This window comes from Camelus dromedarius, chromosome 5 (genome assembly GCF_036321535.1).
Source record: "Camelus dromedarius isolate mCamDro1 chromosome 5, mCamDro1.pat, whole genome shotgun sequence".
Lineage (NCBI taxonomy): Eukaryota > Metazoa > Chordata > Mammalia > Artiodactyla > Camelidae > Camelus > Camelus dromedarius.
In genome coordinates, this window is record NC_087440.1 from 90,893,600 (window position 1) to 90,908,272 (window position 14,673).

The 14,673-nt window shown below is 50.7% G+C and overlaps 1 long non-coding RNA gene across 1 annotated transcript; it reads left to right on the plus strand.

Annotated features, from left to right (window-relative positions):
• Positions 1-3,541: 3,541 nt before the first annotated feature.
• LOC105095278 (uncharacterized) lies at positions 3,542-13,587 on the plus strand. The gene is made up of 3 exons (XR_004137512.2): positions 3,542-3,842; positions 10,345-10,563; positions 12,236-13,587. It is a non-coding gene; the product is annotated as an uncharacterized LOC105095278 (long non-coding RNA).
• The last annotated feature ends 1,086 nt before the right edge of the window (positions 13,588-14,673 follow it).

Below are 14,673 nucleotides of genomic sequence, written 5' to 3' on the forward strand. Positions count from 1 at the left end.
CCAAAGTCCCACCAATATGGACGTATCTCCCCGCTTCTCTAGCATCACTGAATCCAGAATTTTCTATCATTGGGTTGAGAAGTGGTTGAAAATTGAGAGGAGTTATGGAAAAATGAAGATGTCAGCCTCTTTGCAAACCTCACGCAAAGCCTGGTGATGCAAACCCACTGTGCCGACGCCCTGGGTGAAGAGTGCAGCTCCCCAGCCAGACGGCCTGCCTTGGGATTCTGGTTCTGCTGCTTAAAAGCTGTGTGACACCAAGCCACTCCTTAACCTCTCTGTGCCGCAGTTTCCTCCTCTGTAAAATGGAGCTGATAACGACACCCTACTTACTCCTCCTTCATGTTCAAGTAGCCGTAGGACTTGATGCGAAATCCCCAGGAAAACCCGCTGGTCAGCTCTCAGTTGTTTGTTGACCTGGGACCGTGTGATGGCAAGACAAATGAGACCGGAATTCCCTCGGCCAGGCAGAAACGCCCTCGGCGGGGGGAGTGTCCCTGCACAGCTCGCAGCTGTGAATATTTATCGAGAGCTTTCCCCACCACACTCCTATGAAGCAGGGTTACCATTACTATGTCCCAGGAAAGCAGATGGAGGCACAAAGATGTTAAGTAATTCGCCTCCAGCCAGAAAGCAACAGAGCCAAGACGGAAATGCCCACCTGTCCAGAGCACCTTCTCCCACCGGGCTGCCCCGGTTTACTGGACGCATCTATCCCTCGCCAGCACCGAGCGAGCTGGAACAGTGTATTGTATCAGAGAAGAGAGATTTTCAGGGCTTTTGAAACAGGGGAGGTCCATGGGTGGGAGCAGTGATTTGCACAAATAACTGAGCCACGTGCACCTGGATGTTCCTCCCATGGAGCCCTGGCAGGTGAAACCAAGCAGCAAGCCCCCCTTTGCCCTCCTGGAGGGAGGGCTCGGGCCTTGACGCTCACCTGCAGGCTCCTGGGATGACAGCCTTGCGGGCAATGGCCTGGGACTCGAGGCCAGTCTTCTCATTCTGGGGATGGCACGCTGGGGCCTGGAAAGAGCAGAGGGAAGGATACCCAAGGGAGCCCTCCCAGCTGATGCAGGAGCCCCTTAGAACTTGGCCTCCCAGGAGAAAGGGGGGAAAAGCAAAGAATCTGAGCTGGGCCCGTGGAGAGGTCTGCTGTCACCAGAGAAGAAGGGCTATTATGGGAACAGGAAGGATGGAGACTGGGAAATTCTTGCAATGAATCCATCCAGGCACAGGAGAGGGACCATTCAGTGATGCTCCAGATCAGAGGGAAGGGGGAGCGGGAAGCAGGAATGCGCTCTCGCCTCTGCTCTTTCCAACATGCCGCATTTAAACAATTGAATGTTTCGGCCAATCTGCAGAAAATAAATTCTTTTCAAGGTGGGGGGGGGTGAAATCTGGCTCATTCTCTCCTAGCAGAAGGCCCTGGCTCCCACAGAAGATGCAGGCGCTCTGCAGCCTCCCTGCCCTTCACCCTATGCCTGGAATTTACACCATCACCGGCAAATGAAGTGATACACGCACCCTCCCTGGTGACGGGCGCAGTGTTCCTATTGTTACTCTCCAGGCAAATTGTCTCCTGATCGCAGAGATCAGTCAAAGCCTCGATTCTGTTGGTTGCGAGGTGGGGACTGATTTTTTTCCTTAACCAGGAGAAGAGCTGTTGTTTCCATGTTAGAAAATTACATTAAAATGCACTTGGAGGGAAACAAAGTTTCTGAGAGTCATTTAATTATCGGTTCTCTAGGAAGAGTTCCAGCCTCTCCCTTGCTTGCCTAGTCAAATACTCTACGCCGAAGTTGATTAGCTTTTTTACTGCAGATCAAACTCCCTCTTAAAAGTATTTCCAACTTTTTTAAAGCTATTTTTTTAGGTATCTGTGTGTGTGTAGCGGGCGTTTCTCCGTCCTGTAAGTAACATGTGCCTCTGAAGAAGGAATATTTGAGCGCAACGGCTTTGAGCTGAAGAGGTGCTCATTTTGCCCTGGAGGTCCGGAGGGGGAGGCAGCCAGGAAGGAACTGTCCCCACCACCACCCGGCAGACTGAGAGCCGGGTCCCCCCCGGACGGGTAAGAGCCCCATCGAGTCCTCTCCGCTCGCGCGCCTCAGAGCGCAGAGCAGAGCGGAGCGGAGCGGAGAGCTTCTGGCTCCTTCCGGCAGCACCGGTCCTCACGTGCACTAGCAGAGCCCCTCACCGTCCACATGGCTCCTCCCCGGACCAAGCCTGTGGCTCCCAGCTGGCGGGGGCGTGGGGAGCTCGGCCCTCAGGGGACCTTTGGCAACGTCTGGGGAGAGTCCGGGCTGTCGTGACCGGGGCGGCTGGGGGAGGTGTTGTTTACTACCGGCAACGAGTAGGCGGAGGCCAGGGACGCTGCAAAGCATCGCATCCCGCTGTGCGCGAGGCACTCCCCCAACCAAGAAACACCCGGCCCCACGCCGACAGCGGTGCCGCCAAGAAACCCCGGTCCAGCTGACTGCAAATCATGCGGCGTTTTTTAGCAGAAAACTCCAGGGGAGAGAAGGGGCTACATTTGAATCCTCTCTCACCCGGAAGGCCCAATCGGAGGTAAGTGAAGCTCCAGACGCACCACGTCACTTTGGGGAGAATTACGCAACAAAGCAAAACTGTGTCACGGACTGTGCCTATGTATCTGAATTTGGGAAGACTTTCGGCCAGAAAGAGCCCTCCCCCCAGCAACACACACATAGGCTTCTAAGGATGCGGGTAAGATTGCTGGAGGTCTGCCAATGCGATGACCTCACACCTGGCCTAGAGTCCAGCTGCCAGGTCAGGAGGCCTCTGACGGACCACTTCGCCATCTTCTTCTTCAGTCCTCTCTTCGGTTTGGCCAAGATGCTGGCTGGTGCTCGTAGTTGCTCCGTGAGACGGTACCGCCTGACGACTCCCGAGCACGTCAGAGGAGAGAAGTGTCCCCTCTTTCAGCGCATCGGAATTGGGCAAAAACACTAATCATGTGCCCTGGTCCTCAAAGAATGAAACATTTCAGCAGCTCTTACAACAGAACGTTGGCAACGTTTTCAGCAAAGGGCCAGATAGTAAATATTTGGGGCCTTGCCGCTCACGTGGTCTCTGTCGCAAGGGCGCCGCCTCCGCTGTGCGAGCCTGCGGCAGCCTTGGGCGCTGTGGCCGTGAATGGGCTTGGCTGGGCGCCAATAAAACTTTATTTACAGGAACAGGTGGAGGGATGGACTTGGCCCCAGGACTGTCATTGCGGAGTCCTGTCTCACCACATGGATTTCCTGAAAACAGTGCGTTTCAGCAAACAAGAAGAGGGGAAAGTTCAGAGCGAGCCGCTGTAAAGCATCGGCTGTAGTTCTCAGCCCCTTCCAAAGAGCGGCCTGGGGACAACTTACCGCCAGGCCGAGGGGCCGAGGGGGCCGAGCGGCAGGCTGGAACGGGGCCTGAAGGTTACACAGGAATCTGGAGGAAGAGAGGCATTAACCCCCACTCTGGTCGATAACCCAGCGTTTACTTTCATTTCCCCGCTCGGTTCCTCTTTCGGTTTAAAGCTCTGCTTTTGTCCAGAAACCACCCGTCCCCCTGGGGGGCTGACGCCCGCGGGGAGGCCAGCTGGCCGCGGAGGGCCGAGAGGGGCCGCGGGCCTGTGACGGGGCGGCGGGCAGCCACCTGCCCCGTTTGCGGGTGGGGAGGCTTCTCCAGCCCGGGGAGATGCGCTCGGGAACTGTCGGCACACGGGTGGCGGGGGGAGCGCTGGGGTCGCCCTGACGTCCAGGCCAGCTCTCTCCTCAAACTCAGTGCCGCTCACTGTGGGAGCTGCTTTGCAGCAAACAGGCATCTTCTCTTGACCGCAGCTCCCCAAGGTAGGCACCGTGAAAGGGGTCTCTCCTGGGAGGGGAGGTTTCCTGTGGACCAGGAGGCCAGGACAGGGACTCAGGCCGTGGGCTCTGGGGCTGGGCTCCTAACTCCATCCGAGAAAGGGTCACCCTTCTCCCTTGGCCTCACCCCCAACGCCTGGTCTTTAAGTCTTTTTTTTTTTTTTTTTTATGGTACCATACACAAAACATCAAATTTACCACTTTCACTATTTTTAAGAATTGTCCAGTTGACTCCCAACCTTCAGTAACCTAGGGTCCCTCCTGGAATGTTAACTCCAGTGGCCAGAAAAAGTTGTTAGGTAGAGAAGCCCAGGAGGCTGTCACTGTGCCCAGCAGGTGACTGCCAGGGTGGAGCAGAGGGATATGGCAAGGTACTGGCAGCATCCATTGCAACCATAAAGGCACCAGCCACGTGCTGGGTCTGTGGCTTATCGTTTGTGAGGTCTGCCTCCCCCACGGGGCCCTGAGCTTCTCGAAGGCAGAGCCCATGCACAATTTATCTCCGGATCCCCAGTCCCTGGCAGGTTGGAGGTGTCAAGAAAAGGTAGCAAATGAATGCACAAGTGTCTCTGTAAAGAAGAGACAGGCACAGGCTAGGTCTTTGGGGGCGAGGAGGCCAGAAGGGACCTGGAAAGGCAGGAAACAGCGGCAGGGATGAGGTGAAGAGGGAGGCCAGGTCCTGCCTCCTGCCCTTCCCCGGGGCCTCTGCATCTTTCCCCTCCGATCACCACCTGGCCCTCTGCCAGCAAACATCCCCATCCCCTCCCAGGCTGGTCTCTGCGGGAACCCGTGCCTTACCTAGCAACAGCTGCCACGGAGAGCTGGCTCTCCTGATAGTCCGACCACACAGCACAGGGCTGATACAGATAGTGGTGAAAGGAAAGGCAGGTTTATCTCAAGGCCGGGCTCAGAGGGGATCTGGGTGTCAGGACTGGGGTTGTGGCGCGTTCCGTGGCTCAGCCCGACGGTGCACAGAGCGACTCCCCTGATGGCGGCATCAGGTAAAGGAGGGAATTCATCCTCTCTGGTCGGTGATGGTCCTTGTTCGTCAGATTCCTGTTGCTCCCTGTTCCTGTTCAGCTGGGTCAACATGTGCCTGTAAATTCCTCCCAAAAGGGAAATCATAACAGCATCAGCAGCCCCAGAAATGACAAACAACTCAAGTATGGAGAGGCGGCTGCCAAGTGTTCAACAGTACTCATCTTGCACCAGAAAAAAAATCAGATAAGAAAAATAAACTGAGCTGTGTGCATATTTCCTTAAATATGTATCCCATTTGGTGGTTCCTTCCAATCTTTGGTGTAATGAAGATACCCACTGGTCAGGGGTCAAGGAACGGCAGCCCTGCGGAGCCGTCTTGCACTGGCAAAGCTGGCCATCGGGGTCTCTCCCTTCTCCAGAGCACAGAGTGGTGCAGAAAGTTCAGAACAGAGAGCCATGGACATCAACTTTCCTGCCAGCCGACTGCCTAAATCATTCTGCAACTGTGGGTGGCCCGTCTGCCTGGGCCTTGGTCTCCCTTGCATTTCATCAAGTTGGCAATGCGTCTTTGCAAAATGCTGCGTCATCCTGGAGGGGAGGGTCCCGGGGGAGCTTTTGCCCAGCAGATGGTCCGGGAGGTGGAGGGGTGTCACAGTCACCCTCCCTCCACTTTGTTGATGCAGTTCAGCCTCAAAATTGAACAGCAGAAACATCAGAAGCCAGGAGCCAAGATCCAGGGAATGGGCGAGGCCCAGAGGACTCGCACGAGGCCACAGAGGCTACGTTTTACCCAACAACACGGAGCCGGCCAGGACACCAGGGCGTCTGCCAGCCTCTGAGGCTGCTCTTGGCATGGCCATAAAAGCCACAAACACTGACAAGGCAAGAAAAGAATATGGTGAGAACCCAGCCCGCCTTTGTTTCTCAGATGCCTTGGAAGATTCTGGAAGGGCATCTTCCTATTCCCTGAAGTGAGAGCCCAGATTCCTCTGTCATTCAATTGGGAGCCATAACCAAGCACACTCAGAGCCAGAGCCTGTGCCTGAAACCTGGCACCTGTCTTCAAGGTGTTCACACTTGGGTGACTTAAACCAAAAATGATGACACAAGGTGGCCTGCACATGACACTCAGGGGTCAAGGTGGTCTAGACATGGGCAAAGGGACCCTGAGGGCCAAGGAGAGGGGCTGAATCCAACCAGGAATAAACACCAAGGACAACAGGGCCTCACCCAAGAGAAAGCCATCTACCATCCACCACGTCCTTCCTTTTCCTGCAACGCATGTTTTGTGGGAGAAGAGAGCCTTGATGTGTAGATGTTGATCTGCCGTGGCAGGTACCCAAGTTTGCAATATGCTGTGGACCATCAAGGTTCAAAGTTGGTATCCCTGCTGCTGAGGACAGCATCGGCCACCCTTTCTGCTTAAAGAACAACCTTCCTGTAGAGGAATCCTGTTCGTGAGACATGAAGGGAGGTTCCTGGCCTGACACCTTCTCAGAGACCCAGAGGCAGGGCCCAGCCCCAGCCCACTCAGGCCCTTCTGCCCAGCAGCAGAACAAACATCCTTGGAGCGGCAAGGTTAAATTCCCCCAGACAGAGGATGTGAGCTCTGAGAGCCCAGTGAGTCAAGGACAGGGTCTGAATAAGTCTGGGTGGGGCTCTGCTGTCTCACCCTTGCAAAAGGAGTCAAGCAGTGAGTGAATTTCTCCATCCCCTTTGCTCCTCAGACTCCTTGACTTTCTGCCTTTCTGTGCCTTCTGACCTCGTTTATTTCTAATTGTTTTCCTAAGCCTCTAACAGGAAATTCTGTTTTCTTTTTAGACCTGCTTACATTTGAATCTATTTAACTTTTTGTCTGCAGCCTGCCTCATCCCAAAAGGGCCCGCTGCTACCTGCAGAGATAACAGGCTTGTTACAAAGTCAGAGGGGATCAGGCGAGCTCAGAGGACCGTGACTTTGTTGTTCAGAAAGAGTTTGTGGGGATTTATTTTTGTGGGTCTGTTTCTTCTTTGATGAGCTGGAAGCATTCTTATCCAATTGGTAGAGTATTCAAGAGTATTTTCAGAATCTGTGCAGGATATTTTGCTGGTAAGGAGGTGGGAAGCCCCATAAAAAGACCAGCAGGACCCCCAAGCAGGGCCACTACTCTCGTGCCGGCACCATCCAGTTCCCTAGCCCAGAGGCTCTATCTCACTTTTTGCCTCTGAAAGGGCTTACTTGCCCCTAAAATTCTATTGGTTCCCTGAGCTCAGTCCTGATTGGTTATTTCCTTCACTCCTGATTGGTTATTACTCTCACTTCTGATTGGTCCACTTCCCTAACTTCTGATTGGTCCATTTGTAGTACTTCATTTGCATGGAGGTCACTCCTGATTGGTTATTTCTCTCACTCCTGATTGGTCCATTCTCTCACTCCTGATTGGTTATTTCTCTCACTCCTGATTGGTCTATTTCTAAAAGCTTGTTCCTGGTTGGTCAACTTCTGTTATAGTTTATTTGCATATGATGTTGCAAAGTGTAAAACTGGCAGCCTATAAAGGCCTGTGTAAACCTACAGAGGGGGTCCAGAGCTTGGAGTGTTAGCTTGTTTGGGGCTGCTAGTGTAATAAACCTGAGTTCTCCAGTTGTCAGTGCTGCTTGGTCTCTCACCCAGATCCAGGCTGCTGTCACAACTGAGCTGTAATGCTGAGCTGTAACAGTGAGCTGTAACACATTTTTCTGCAACAGTAACAGTGATAAAGGTCACCTTGTATGAAGCACTTGCTCAGAGCCCCATTTGGTCCTCCTCCAGTCTCTGCTAGGTGTGTGCATTACTACCCCCACTTTATAGATTAGAACACTGAGGCACAGAGATGCCCAGGGACCTGCCCAAGTCACAGGCAGTGATGGAACAAGGTTCAGACTCAGGTCTGAGCCCCTGGTCGTCCCACGATTTCAAGCTGCCCCCTATGCAAGTTTCATGCAATGATTGTGACTCGCATGCCCCTTCACAAATCCTATACCTGTCCCAGCCCCATCTGTTTGATTTCAGGACACATGTCCTTCTTCCAAAATGCAGGTATTGCACAAATAGGTTAAAATCAATTTCATGAGTCCCTTTGATGTGACTGAAGACACCCCGAGACTTCATGGAAACCAGAGAAGGCCCAGAGGCCAGCACCTGCGAAGCGGCGGAGCCCGGAGCCCTCTCCTGGGGGCTGTCTTCCTGGAAGGGAGGCTGCTGTCCACAGCTCACCGCCCAACCCGGTGGGCAGGGCCTGGAGGGAGAGCCTGGAGTTCCAAGTGAGCCCACAAGGTGTCCTGCCAAAGGTGCAACCGGACAGGACGTGTGACAGACGGGCCCAGGGGCCAGCCATGCTGTCCCTGGTCCGTGAGTTGCAGAGGAAACAAATGAGAGAAGTGTTTCTTGAAACTCCCACCGAGCAAGGGCACAAAGGCCACCAGCCAGCCTCAAGGGGAGCACCCCGGCCACAGCTCTCCCGCAGTTTCCCCAGCTTGCCGCACATTCTCACCTTGCAGGGAAAAACGTTTTAAAGCGGTCCCTGGGCTTAGTTGCCACAATTTCCCTGAGTGACACTCAGCCCCTGATAGGATGTTATTTTTCATAGTCGGTGAGGGAGGGCCAGGCTCTCAGAAAGATGGGCATCTTCCCGGCCGGCCTCTGCGCTCTCCACGCTGGCGCTGTCCGGAGTCCCCCGGGGCTGGGCCTGGGGCGGCTGCCTGCGCCTGTTTCTTCCTGGTGTCACCAGTCTGCGTGCTCTACAGGTGTCTAATACAGAAGAGAAGAAGACTTTCAGAGGCCTCAGGTAGGTGAGACGGTTATCTGACAGCCTCTCCGCTCTCCGGTGCTGCTCCGGAGAAGCATGGTTTTCAGAGCAGTTTTATTCTTGTCGGAACAAAGGACATCAAACAAGTCAGGGATACATTCCTTCAAGGTTTCAAAAAAAAGATCAGCACGTACACGGTGAGTCAGTGTGGCCTTGGCACCTGGGAAGAGAGTCTTGTCATCGAAGGCGACACAGCGTTGTTGGCATATTTATTTTTAACGTGGACGTTCTTTACTTCTGGTCCATGCAGGCTTTTCTTTAATGATTAAAGCTGATGTACAATGTATGTCTATCCAAGCAGGTTCTTGTTAGCATGAAATTCAAATCAAATCACGGAGAAGCCAGGATGACTTCCCCAGGCCTCCATATGTGAAAGCTTCTTTCATTAACTTTAAGTTGCCTGGAATCAGCCAGATTCACCCCCAGTTGTGTCAGCATGTTTTCTAACCACTCTGAGTGTGTGTCTAGATGTGTGTGCACACACATGTGTGATGAACTCAGCACTTAGCTGAGCCCCGAAGAATCGGAGGACGCAAATTTCAGACACACAAAGCTATTTCACATCTCCAGTCCACTCACGGAAGTCTCTGATGAACTCACTGAATGAAAAGATGCACAGATACCTTTTTCTGCATGTTTTAAAGTGATGCATTTCCTTGGCTGGTTATTTCTGTCTGCAGGGAATGGGTTTTTGTTCCATGACTTTCGAGGTTACAGAAAGAAAACTCTTTACAGCCCTATCATCCTTAAGTAGTAAGCAATGTGAAAGTCCTCAGTAAGCCAGGCGTGGTAGGTGTTCACGGTTGCCACTAATAATGCACGTTAAACTGCATTGATGGTTCCGAGCAGTATCCACAAGAGGCATGTGGTCCAAGACAATGGTGTCTCCACGCTCCCAGTGCAAAACGGCCATCAAATTCCTCGTCGGGTACCGTCACACGCCAACCAGTCCTCATACTGTCACAGCATCACACATCCTGTGGACGCCTTAATAGCACCGTCTGATGAGTCTTTGACAGCCTGATTCTGCGGCACTTACTGAAGAATAAAGTGTTGATTTTCCTTGAATTTTTCCCTAAGGACTCGGCCGAATACAAGTTAGATCCAACTGTAACCTTTTTAAGGCAGGCTACATTGACACAGAAAGGCCAGGATTCTTCTCCAAGTAGAAATGGAGATTTATTATCTATGAAGTTGCCTAAATGTTGCTATTGAGGTTTTACTAAGACTCACAGGCTTAAAAAAAAAAAAACAAAAAAACGACGAGTCCAATCATGGGATTCTGTGCCAGGTCTCATGTTTACCCTGGGTAAATCACCAGCCCGTGAGTCATATCTGTCTGCGTCCCTGCCCAGGGCTAAGAGAAGCATCGCAAGTCAGCGGGGCCTGGAAAAAGCTTGCCCTTGGGGTGGGGGGCGGGTCTCAGTGACAGCCTCAGAGGGGAATTTGCCACTTCTCATAATCAAATCCTCTCTGTCTTTTCTAAAATGAAAATTATGGTTTTGTCAAAATGTTATATAGCCTGACTAGCATTAGATAGAAGTACAGTCATTGCTCTGTACCCACAGTAGGGGGAAGAGGGGACAGGGGTCTGTTCCAGGAGCCCCCATACACCAAAAGCCAAAGATGCCCAGTCTCTTACATAAAATAGCCTAATTCACTTGGCCTCCGTATCCACAGGTTCAGCGTCTACAGATTAAACCAACCATGGATGGAAATTTCAACCTGCAGTAGGCTGAGTGCACAGTGGAGAAAGCGGGGAAGACAGAGAAGCAACCGAAGAAACTCTGCACGCAAGTGAGCCCTCGAAGTTCAGACTTGTGTTGTTCACGGATCAGCTGTAACTGGCAGGTGGTCCTCCTGACAGGAACGAGGGTGTGAGGACACAGCGGTGTCAGGGTAGTAGGTGCTTATTTCCAAGTTTGGGGGGGGGGGGTGGTAATATACAATTTTGACCTATAAAGGTCCTTCAAGGAATCGGATTGTCAGATTTTCAATGACTGTACTTTGAAAGTGTCATCAAGGTTTCTTTACAGAAAAAGAAAGGAAATGTTTGAGTAAAATAATGATCCCAAAATGAAACTCCAAATTTTGGTTGCTTCCATGCGTAACATCTCATGAACCCCATTTGGAAAGAAGGTAAATAGCTCTTTGATGCCTCTTTTAAAGGGCGCTGTACATTTCTTTTGTCAGTTTACAGAAGAAGGCAGATCAGACGGGTTTTACCTCAAAAGTTCCCCATTGGAACAACCTACCTGTTCCGCAGACTTCTGTGAACACTCGCACACACCTGGGACAAACAGGCTGGGCCTCCTGGCCTCCTGTCTTCCTGAACGTGCCAAAGGGACCTAGGCACACACAGGGTGATGGCATATACAGATCCTTGTATACTTAGTGATGCAATTACTAGGGCTGGATGCCTTGTTTTTGGTGGGGGAGGATGTATTTAAGAAATTTAAAAATAGCTTTTTAAAAAATTCAGACGGATCCAAAAGTCATAGAACTTCACTTTTGCCCATTCCCTAGAAACTCACACATCCTTAAGAATCTAACATTACTGAATTTCCTGTTTGTCCTGTGTTTAACAGTGCCCCCTGCCCCCCCCCCCCCAGTTCATGCCTACCTGGACCCTCAGAGCGTGACCTTATTTGGAAGTAGTGTCTTTGCCCAGATGACTAGTTAGGATGAGGTCATATTGGATTAGATTGGGTTCTTATAAACAGAGGGGTGGGTAGAAAAAAACTCACTTCTGTGCGTCTCTCCTTTACTCTCACACACCACTACCACACTCACAGCACTTCTGACATCAGGTGCGGGTTTGTGTGTTTGTTTTTCCCCACACCAAGCAATTCTGAGACACCAGCTGGGTATCCTGCAATTCAGTTCAGTTCTGAGCTAACTGGAGAGAGCGCAGACCCCTCCGGTTCCAGGTCAGCCCCACGAGAGTGGCCCCTACTTCAGCTGCAGATGGAAAGTATCAGGTCTCCAGGTTGCTCAGCAACCTTTGTCTGGTTGCCTGCAAATCAGGGGCTCCCATGACCCCTCCCCCTTTGGATTCAATTATTTACTAGAACAGATCTTAGAATACAGGAAAACACTTATAAACCTTTACCAGTGTACTGTACAATAAAGATATGACAAAGGACACGGATGAACAGCCAGATGGAAACAGATACAGGCGAGGTCTGGGAGGACCCTGTGCACAGGAGTTCCTGTTCCCGTGGAGTTGGGGTGTGTCCGCCTCCTGCTACGTGGACGTGTTCATGCCGACGTGAGGGAGCCTCCATAAAAATCCCAGCCCTATGAGGGTTGGCCCACTTCCAGGTTGGTGAACCAGTCCCCCCGCGGGAGCCCACCCAGAGTGGCCTCATTAGAACAAAAGACACTTCCATCACTCAGGAAATTCCAAGGGTTTAGGAGCCCTGTGTCGGGGACAGGTCAAAGAGCAAATGCCAAAACAAAAGATGCTCCTGCTGCTTTTATCACTTAGGAAATTCCAAGGGTTTTTTGGAGCCCTGTGCTGGGAATCAGGGACAGAGACCAACTGACATACTTTCTATTCTTTCACAAGGAGACCAACACAGAAACACAGGAAACCCAGAAACACGAGGGGAAGAGGCCACGTAAAGACTGAGACTGAGATAGGAGTGAGGCAACGACAAGCTACGGACTGATGCCACCACCCGCGTGCAGGAGGCGGCCGGGAAGGAGTCTTCCGGAGATGTCAGAGGGAACGCGGCACTGCTGACACTTTAACTGAAGATTTCTAGCCCCCAGAACCAAAAGGGAGTACATTTTTGTTGTTTTAAGCCATCCAGTTTGTGATACTTTGTCACGGCAGCCCAGGAAACTGATACACTGTAGAAACATGTCTTTTAGCTATGTGATTTATCCCTATTCCCATATTTGGACAAAGAAATGAAATCGTATGGTATGACCAAAACCATCTGAATCTTTTGCAGTGGGTGGCATCCTTGGTTACATGTTAGAATCCCTTGGGAGCTTTTTAAAAATCCCACTGCCCAAGCTGCACCCCAGCCCAATTAAGTCAGAAACTGTGGAGGCGGGAGGGAAACGTCAGTGTCTCTTAATGCCTCCTGGGTAATCCCGGTGTGCAGCCAAGGTCACCAGAACCAGGCATCCGGGTGGCGCTCCAGCTGCACAGTCTTTAACAAGACCACGGGCTTTGGAGTTTGTCAAATCTTGGTTTGCTGTCTGGCTTTGCCACCTACTAGCTATGTCCTTGGGCAAGTCATTTAATTTACTTGATATTTATGCTTTCAAACTGAAAATGAGATTGTGAAAATTCATCTTTTTAAGTGTGTAAAATATCTCAAAATGCCAGGCTCCGAGTAGACCCATAATAAGTACTACTTTCCTTTCATTTTTACAACACGTAGGCGCATTTTAGTCGGATGCGTAAGGATCCAGGCTCTGAGCAAGACGGGGGGCAATCAGATGCTGATTTCAGCACTTACGGTATCGGCCCTCAGGCGTTTCTCCACACTCCGTTTCCTTATCTATAAAACGGGGCCTCGGAGAGTCATTATGAAGTTTACATGGGATACATAATACGATAATTTGATCCGGCTAAAGCACTTAAGACAGTATCTGGCACATTTAAGCATTCAATAAATGTTAGCTCATAGTATAGGCATTACCCAATAACACTGTGCATGCTCCCCCTTGAAAATACAGAACCCCACATGATAAATTCCAGCATCGCTTCCCTTCCCCATCAGAAGCAGGGTGAGCTGGACCAGCCCAGGAGTCAGGAGACTTGATCTCTGAGCTCAACTGAGATACACTAATCTTCAGGACCTGGATCAAGTCACTCTTCCCTGCTCCTCATTTCTGGACTCAACTTGTAAAAGAAGGATGTAATAAGCTGACCCCTATGGTACCTTCTAGCATTAAAAACAAAATTGTGACCGTCTGAATATTATAAAGTGATAGATGAAATTTTTAGCGTGTTTGGCAAACAATCCCCAGGCTCTTATGGCATTTAAGGTTAGGATTCACGAAAGTCTGCCATTAACAGGAAACGAATTAAATTCCATTTCATTGTAGCAAAGGACAGTCCTGGGATGTCTTTCAAGACGTTTCAGGCCCCAGGTACTCAAGTCCAGCACATGGCTGCTGATGGGAGCTGGAGGGAAGACACCAGCCTGGCTGCACGGAAGTTTAACACTTAGGAAACAGCCCCACGTGGAAACACGAAGGGATACAGTCTTTCTAATGGGCAGTTAGGGAACACGTATCAATAGTCTAAAAAATACACTGTAATTTCATTTCCAGGAACTTAGCCGAGGAAATACAATTCAAATCTGCTTTTCTCATGCTTTGGGGATCAGCCAGTTCAGTTAAACAAGGAAATCATAAACAACAGCAAAAACACACCACACAGACTCTGTTATGACATCAGTCAATCATCAGTCTTGCGTGAAGGACCACAGCCTTTCTCGGAGTTTTGACCACCCCTGATCAGAATTCTGTGGCGTCTTTCTTGTGTAAACCACGCCCATAGGATTCATGGTCTTAATATTTTGAGGTGAGACACAGACTTCAAGATATTTAGGGATTGATAAGACACTATGCTCTTTCTTGGGTTTACAATTCTTTTCCCCAACCTATTTACAGTCGCCTTGCCCTTACCCTCACCTTATTGTCCCTACCCTTATTATCACTTCACTTTACTGAGTGTCCTCAAAGCGTTCAAGTCCGTTTGTATTGTTTTTATAGAAACAACCATCCTCTTGCTTTTTTCAGTCTTATTCCAATCCACCAAGTCATGTTAACAACCGGCATAAACAGCTCCGGGAACAAACGCAATTAGCTCTTGGTAAGTGCACATTCCAAACAGTGGGAGCAGAAAAGTGAAAGTCCTCTATGCAGGCGGCACTGCAGAAGGTGTAGAAAACACCAGTTTAATCCAGTCAGTGAGGTGGAAGAGCGGCTAAGAGGCTTCTTCTACACCCGGATATGGCATCAAAGGTTTATGTACTGAGA